Source organism: Arachis stenosperma, chromosome 9 (assembly GCF_014773155.1).
Source record: "Arachis stenosperma cultivar V10309 chromosome 9, arast.V10309.gnm1.PFL2, whole genome shotgun sequence".
Lineage (NCBI taxonomy): Eukaryota > Viridiplantae > Streptophyta > Magnoliopsida > Fabales > Fabaceae > Arachis > Arachis stenosperma.
In genome coordinates, this window is record NC_080385.1 from 17,182,265 (window position 1) to 17,190,881 (window position 8,617).

General features: G+C 34.3%; 2 long non-coding RNA genes across 3 annotated transcripts; both read left to right on the plus strand.

Annotated features, from left to right (window-relative positions):
- The first annotated feature begins 248 nt into the window (after positions 1 to 248).
- Positions 249 to 1,103, plus strand: LOC130947493 (uncharacterized). Its single transcript, XR_009072693.1, has 3 exons — positions 249 to 302; positions 729 to 882; positions 1,046 to 1,103. It is a non-coding gene; the product is annotated as an uncharacterized LOC130947493 (long non-coding RNA).
- A 1,695-nt stretch (positions 1,104 to 2,798) lies between these two features.
- LOC130951358 (uncharacterized) lies at positions 2,799 to 8,257 on the plus strand. 2 transcript variants are annotated; one of them, XR_009073941.1, is made up of 5 exons: positions 2,799 to 3,136; positions 3,618 to 3,693; positions 7,501 to 7,543; positions 7,816 to 8,004; positions 8,237 to 8,257. It is a non-coding gene; the product is annotated as an uncharacterized LOC130951358 (long non-coding RNA). The 2 variants fall into 2 exon arrangements; XR_009073942.1 differs by lacking the exon at positions 8,237 to 8,257 and having other exon boundaries at positions 7,895 to 8,229.
- Positions 8,258 to 8,617: the final 360 nt, after the last annotated feature.

Genomic DNA, 8,617 nt, shown 5'->3' on the forward strand with positions numbered 1-8,617 from the left:
TTCACCGTCGCAGTTCGAGTTTGCCGTTCACCCTTCACCGTCGCGGTTCGAGTTCGCCATTCGTTGTTCACCGGCGCGGTTCGAGTTCGCCATTCGCCGTTCACCTTCGCGGTTCGAGTTTGCTGTTCGCCGTTCACCATCGCGGTTCGCGTTCGCCATTCACTATTCTCCATCGCGGTTTGAGTTCGTCGTCCCGGTCCCCCACGCTGTTGTTTCTCTTTCCCTGTTTCGCGAGTGCAAACCTTAATTCCCTCCTGTCGGCGACCATTTTTCTCTTCCAACCACAATATTGAACACCAGTAGTTAGTATTTGATTATTCTTCTACTATATTTATTTCTCCTACAATTTTTTTGTTGTTCATCTGATAGTGAATAATCTATACATGATTGTTATTCTTTGGTCCTGTTACTTGTGATTTCAATTGTTCATTGATTCTTCATCTAAGAGATGCTTTATATATATTATATGGAGGATTGTTTTGTTGGAAGCTTTAAATTTTGTTTGTCTTAAAATTCATTTTGATTTTACTTGCACACAACCTACTCGATGAAATGTTTCAACTAAACACTTTGATCTCTCTCTGATATTCTATTTGACTATGGTTTCTGGCAAAATGTTGGCATTGATCTGAAAAGTGTGTTGTTGGTAGTTGTAATGAGGTGAAGATTTTCAAGTTCTGGTATTTAATATCTGTTTTTTGGTTTTTGACGCAATAATGGAAGCTCAGGTAGACAGATCTGTGAGCTGTGGGAGGAAAGGAAAGCGCTTGAATTGTGAAACTGAAAAGCATCGATCAAGATAGCGGGTTTATCTTGTTTCTTTTTGTGTCCTTGGTTGAGAGCTTAACACCTGTCACGGAAGCCCACCCAACATTGTTCAAAGTAATGACACTCTCGAACCCCTCTTTTTTTTAATCATTTTATTTTCAGCATTTCATGGATAGCGCTTTTATTAATTAATGAACAGTGACAATCAATACTTTTTGCAAAGCAGCTAGCTACTACTAAGCCCTAACTAACAATTTGCATAATGTGTATGTGTTAGGGAGAAAGAAGAGAAAGCTACAAGTACAGGGAGAAGGAGAAGGTAAAAGGGAGGGGTGGCTGAGATCGAAGACGCTTAAAACAAAGCAGAAAGAGTTAGATTGAAGGTACACATTAGATAGAATAGATAACACTGTAGGGGCCATATATCTTTTCACATGTAGGTTTAGTTTTGATGATATTGAAGATGCATGTAATATATCTCTGTTTCAAGGTTTCAAGCTCTCTCTTCGACAAGTAGCACTCCTCCACTGTAATAATATCCCCTTTTAGAGTGATTTTAATTTCATTTCTGATGTGTTTCGCAGGGGATTACAAGATTCTTACTCTAATTCCTCACTTCAATTAGGTATGTGTGCTTTATCCTTATGGAGTTATGGTAAGCTTCAATAATTTCTTTCTTTGCTTTTTTAAATAGAAAATGTTGATTTGTAAGATAAATCAGCCTCAAGTCCTGTCTCTATGCATTTTATGTTAATTTTGCCAATCCAATCAGGAGCGGGAACTAGAATTATTCTGAATAAAAGATGAGGGCAATTCATTTCATATGTTTCTCCATGATTCAAAAGCTTCAATTGCCGTTTAGCATGTATTTGAGCTTCAATTGATGTTCCTGCATATTTGTTACAATTGTGATGAATCTATGTGACTTAATTAATATTTTTAATTTGTTAAGAACTTAGTAAAACTAGTGAATAATGCCAAAGTTATGACCAAATTCAGGCATTGTGAGTTCCTAGTAAACTTCATTGTTTGCTTGAAATTATCAAATTCATAGCACTTGATTAAAAAGCTGAGAGAACTAATTGTCTAACAAATGTTAAAAATCTTGACATTTTGACATGGATAGATTTAATTTCCCTGTTTTGACATGTTAATTGCTGATTTTGATTTTGATTTTGATTTTAATCAGCCAAAAAATGCACAGAGTCTGCTAAACTTGAGAAAAACAAGCAGTGCCCTTTTAATAGAGTCTAGAAAGTCGTTTTGTGATTTTTCATGAGCTTGTGGTTCAGATTCATGTGATTGTGCAGAAGATATTGCATTTATCAAGTATGTTTTGTCAATTTTATGATGAGTTGTAGATCCTCCTTCAATGCCTTTATAATGGAGCTTTGAAATGTTGTGCTGCAAACATGTCTTCATACTCTGCTCTTTTGTGACATTCCTATTACTGAGACAATTAATAATAGATAGTTGTTTCAACTGTAGTGCACTAGTAGTAGTCACATATATATGACATCTTGTGCAACTTCCATTGTAATAATGATATTATCATTTAAACTTTCTATGACAAAACAATTGTTAAAAGGTTAAAATTATAAGCATATTTTTATCCCACATCATATTGCAAGCAGTGCTTAACTATAATTAAAAACCTACTTACATTAATAACCGGATTTTGTTTTAACAAAAAATTAATTCCATGTTTACACTTAGTTTTGAATCAGATTGGATTAAAAAATTAATTTAAATAGATATGATGCAAATTAAATCGTTTGAATCAAATTGTATAAGATTAACACATAAAATAAATTTGATATAATGAAAAATAATTAAAACAAATTAGGCTGGTTTTACCTTTTAAACCGATTTATTTTTTTTTTTTAGTTGTCAAATGACGTAAATTCAGTTGTCATGAAAAATAAAATAAATATATACATATTTTATTTATAGTGTAAATATTTTATTTGTGTGTTATTTAACTTGTTTATAATTGTCATTTGCCTTATAATTGCATTGTTTCTATTTCATTTACATACCCCCAAATTAATCAAATCTTGAAATTTGTCTTGTTCAGTATTAATACACATGCATGGAAGACCTTGTTTTTTATTTAACGTTTAGATTAATGCGAGTTTTTTTTTTCTCTTCTTTTTTAATAGGTTAATGCAAGTGGTTCAGTTCAGAACAAAGGTTGGACTCTTGAAACTGTCGACCATAAGGATTCCAAGGAGCCTGAGGTATTGAGAATCAGGGGTTTTAAATTTAACAAAGTTGATCAGCTAGAAGCAAAATACACCGAGCCTGGCAAGTTTACCCTCAAGCCTTGAACCTGCATCTGCTCTTAAGAAATTTTAGCCTCTCATCTGTAAGTGTTGTTATGAACTGGGTTTGTAAGTCTTTAGTATTTTTTTAGTTTAATATTTTTTGGATGACTGGTTGTAAGTCTTTAGTATTTTTTGGACTTCGGACTTGATTTCAAGTGGCAGAAGCACATTTCAATTTTATATTTGTTTTATATAATAGGAGAAATGCTATTTATTTTTTAAATTTTCAGTTTTTAGTCAATTTTTTTTATTTAAATAATATTATTTAATTAATTTGAATATATATTTTTATAAGAAGTTACTTATTTTTTATGAAAAGTTACTTATTTTTTAATTTTTTTTAAGACTAAATGATAGATCATTTTAAAAAAAATTCTTATTGTACTATTTTAATAATGTATATCTAATATGATTGACGTAGATATGTGGTCTTGCCTTGTGCACATCATGGTTTGACTTGTATTTGCTTGCTTTCGTTGATAATAATCTCTGGCCCACGTAGAATTTTCTATATGAATGCAGAGAGAAGATTCATATAAGTATTGTTGGAAGTGAGAGAGTTAGAAGGTGGAGCTTCCTTGCGGCATCGCCACATTCAGTTAGTTTTTTCTTAATTTATATTTATTTTTACTACTGCACCAAACTATATTTTTATTGCATGGTACTTTTCATAGTTTAGTATTTATTGCATTGTAGATAGAATTAAGGATATACTCTTGTTTGAAATTTGAAGGAATATTCTTATATTGGTTCAATGGATAAGTCATGGATCACAAAGCCACGAAACTCAATAGAGTATGAGCGAGGGGTTAGGAGGTTATTGATTTTGCCTTCGAAAATAGTTTAGCTGAAGCAACTGTATGCCCTTGTTTGAAGTGCGGTTTAGAAAAAGTGACAAAGGGTGAGATGTACGATCACTTGATATGTACCCAATTCCCGAAAGAATATACACTTTGGTTTTATCACGGAGAGACTGAGGTAGGGGATCCCAGTAGTAACGTCTCAAATAGTGATGCTTCAAATGCTTTTGATGATTTTAATCAAGATTCTATTCATGACATGCTTGGAGATGCTTTTGGAACTGATATGCACTGGGCAAATGAAGTCTCATTAGAGTCAGATGAAGACATTGATGGAGTTGAAAGAGTGATGCCAGATGTAGCTGATGCAGCGGAGTTTGAAGAATTAGCAAGTCATGCAGAGGATCCACGAAATATACGTTTGGCATTAGCTACTGATGGTATTAATCCCTATCGTAGTATGAATGCAAATTCTAGTACCTGGCCAGTTATTCTCATTCCTTACAACACTCCTCCTTGGATTTGTATGAAGCGGACGTCTTTTATTCTTTCAATGATAATTCCTGGAAAAAAAATGCCAGAAAACAATATAGATGTCTACTTACAACCATTGATCAAAGAGCTAAAAGAGTTATGGAATGAGGGCGTGGATGCATATGATTCTTTTGAGAAAAAGGCGTTCAAATTGCATGCGGCGTTGATGTGGACTATAAGTGACTTTCCTGGGTTAGGAATTCTCTCCGGGTGGAACACGTACACTGGACTTGCTTGTCCATCTTGTAACTTCGACTCTATTCCTTTTCAACTTCCTCATAGTAGAAAATCATGTTTCATAGGACATCGTCGTTTTCTTAATCAAAGGCATCGGTTTAGATTGAATAGGGTTCGATTTAATGGAGAGCAAGAATTCCGCAATCCACCGAAGAGGTTATCTGGTCTTGATATACTTGAGCAAGTCAAGGACATCAATGTCACATTTGGTAGAAAAGAAGAGGCAAAAGTTAGGGGGAAAAGAAGACGTGGTGAGCGTGCTGCAGAAGGTGCTAAGCAGTGGAGGAAGAAAAGCATTTTTTTTGAACTTCCCTATTGGAAGTATAACCTATTGCGTCACAATCTTGATGTGATGCATATAGAAAAAAATGTATGTGATAATGTGATATACACGCTGCTAAATGACAGCACCAAGTCAAAAGACCACCTCAATGCTCGAAAAGATCTTAAAGCTTTAGGCTGTAAACAAGATCTTTGGCCAGATGAGAATGGAAAGTACGCTCCAGCTATCTTTACACTGACTAATAAAGGCAAGAAGGCTTTTCTGTCAACTTTAAAAAATATTAGTGTGCCAGACGGGTATTCAAGTAACATATCTAGGTGCATTGATGTTGACAACCTTAAGATCAATGGGATGCTAAAAAGCCATGATAATCACATATTAATGCAACAATTGCTACCATTAGCCATGCGAACGAGTTTGCCTAGTGAAGTTTCAGCAATCTTGATTGAATTGTGCTCGTTCTTTAGGAAGTTATGTGAAAAAAGATTGATTATTAAGGATTTAGACAAGTTGCAAGATCAAATTGTGCTCACTCTATGCCATATGGAGATGTTATTTCCTCCATCCTTTTTTACAGTTATGATTCATTTGGTGGTTCACCTTGTTGAAGAAGTTAAGCTTGGAGGTCCTGTACACTACCGGTGGATGTATCCGATAGAAAGGTAACAAAGAATAAATTTCTTTACCTTGATTTTAAAATAGTGTATAAGTTTCCTATTAATATTAAGAGTTTTGGCTTAATTAATAGGTACTTGGGACAACTAAAATCTTATGTGCGTAATAAAGCACAACCAGAGGGCTCTATTGCTGAAGGTTATCTTATGCAAGAGATCCTTACATTTTGTTCAAGATACCTGGACAATATTGAGACAATATGGAATCGACGTAAGTGTGTTGGTAATGAGCCTACCCAGATAGATCCCAATTCATGAATATCTAAGCTGTTTCCTCAAGTTGGAGAATCAAATACTGGTTTCACATATTTTACTTTATCACCAATTGAGAAGAGGCAGGCTCATAGGCATGTTTTGACAAATTGTCGTGCAGTTGATAACTATCTTAGGGATTATAGAGATATTGTGAAGAAAAGATTAAGAAGCCGAACAAGGGATACTACTGAGATAGACAAAAAGGTTCATAGAGAATTTGTTGATTGGTTCTCTAATCATGTAAGAGAAATTTCACTTATTTCATTTTCTATTTTTGCAATATGTCTATGACTAACACAAACATGTTAATGTGCATTTAGATTTGTACTAATCTCAACAAACTTCCTGATGTGGATAAAGACATTCTTATCAGTCTTTCTCAAGGACCATATGACCAAGCAAGAAAGTTCTCTTCATATGATGTTAACGGATATAGATTTCGAACTTTAGCAAGGGATAATGGATTAAAAACTCAGAATAGCGGAGTCTTTGGTACATTTGGAACAAGAAGTTACTCAAGTAGTAAAGATACCCGAATGAACTTTGGTGCGGTACCTTATTATGGAAAGTTGGTAGACATCATTGAGCTTTTCTACAATGGCTTTACAGTTCTCTTGTTTAAATGTCAATGGGCAAACACAACTAGTCCTAGAGGAATCAAAAAAGACAATTTGGGTTTTTTATCTGTGAACTTTACAAGACTCATACATACTGGTGAACATGAAGATGACGAGCCATATATTAAAGCTTCTGAAGCCCAGATGGTATATTATGTGGATGATGAGAAAGAAAAAGGATGGTGCATACCAATTCACTTGAAGCCAAGAGATTTGTATAACATGGGTGGAGATAATATGGGTGAAGATGACGAAATTACAGTATCCAATGATAATTATCCACCACAAGACTTAGAGTCTCTTTTTTCAGATGAAAATACAAATATAAAATTGGCGAGAATAGTTGTAGATGATGATCTTCCAATAATCAATGAAAACTATGATGAGAATGAGGATATGCTTGTGTAAAAGGCATTGAGCTTACAAGACTAAAAAAGAAGTGCTAAGGAGGTTGAGGCAGCTGAGGCTGCAAAAAGAAGTGCTAGAGCTGCAGTTGCTTCATTGCTTCCTTCCAAGTTGTTTGGGAATAAGGATACTGATTCAGAGGCTAAATGATGCAAATGCTTCTGAGCCAGAGTTGGTAGAGAGAATAACTGAAACTGAGGGTTCAGTTAATGGAGAGACTAAAAAAGAGGTAACCGCTTGAAGTTGTAACTTCATTAATCTTGATATGCTTAGATCAGGAAATTTAATGCATGTGTTTCTTCTTTATCAAAAATAGTTTTGAATAATAAACTTATGTTACCAAATTTTTTATTAATTTTATATGTAATTAAATTGTTGGGGAAAGGATTATGCAGTTATTGAGTTGATCAATTTCACATTGAAACTTCCTTTTCCTTTTCCCCTCTAGTGCTGCAGCTACAAGATTATGGCTCTTGGATTGTGACTTGTTTTATGACTAGAAATGAGAGTAATATTTATCTGGAAATTATACTGAACTTTCTTAAATGAGAGTAATGTTTCCTCCCATACTGATGATCTATTTGTTTTTCTGTGGGGTAGGAGTCTCAATTGAAATCAGGGGGCAGGCAGGATTCTTATGAAGGTTTGGCATAAATTACTCCTTGCTGTTGCCTGTTCTATCTTATGTCCATTCTTGTAAAACTTGGTAGTTTTGTTTGGTGCACCTATAAACTTGATGTGAGCTTAATGATTAATTTAATGTTAATTCATAATTCTGCGGTTCTTTATTACTTTTCCTTTGTTAATTTTTCATAGTTTAGTTGTTGATGAAGTCCTCAAATATTTTAATCTTTTGCTTATAACTACTACTTCTTGCTCTTGGATTATTTCATAGTTTATTCTTGTGTTTTCAAGCTCGGATTTGAAGTGACTGAAGATTGATCATTCACCATAAGGCTTTTGGACTGAACCGGAATAATGTTGTCAACTGCAGAAGAAGCTATTGAACTTACAGCGGAGGGACTGGATACCATTGAAGCAATTGATTGTGTTTTAGGATCATCTTGGAGTTTCCTTTTGGGAACTTGATTCCAAGTATACTGGGTTAGTATGATGCAATCAAATACTTCAATGTTTCCTTTTGAATTGAGAGGTGAAAAGGTTTGATTAAGGCCTGTCTGTGAAATCTTTGTCATGTTTGGATCAGGAATTGTTATTAGTAGCTAGTGCTCTTCTTTGTTCTGTTTTATTAAGCTCTGACACAGTGAAATCATAATTAAGCATTTATGGTTGAGTAGAGACGGGTTCTAAACATCATTGTCCACTTGATTTGCAGATATTTGGAGCCAAATTGTCTGAAGGTGTTTTTGTTGGCTCATTTCTCTCCATGTCATCAATAGCAGTGGTATGTTTTCCCTGTTTCTCCAAACCAAAAATTACTGTATATAACCCCCCTTCATACTAAATCAGTTAATGGTTCCATCCCCACACCTTTATCCCAAATCCTAAACCTGAAAACCTTATAAGTTCATTTAATTGTAAATTTTTATGAGCTTGGGGTTATGCCATGTATTTCAAACAAATTCAAATGCGCATTAGTCTTGGTGGTAATCTTTATTTGGATATTTCTAATTTCCTATATTTCATGTTTCATTGCAAGTCCCTTTATTCGTGAATGCATTCTAATCATTGCATTCTCTCATTTGTAGAAGACAAG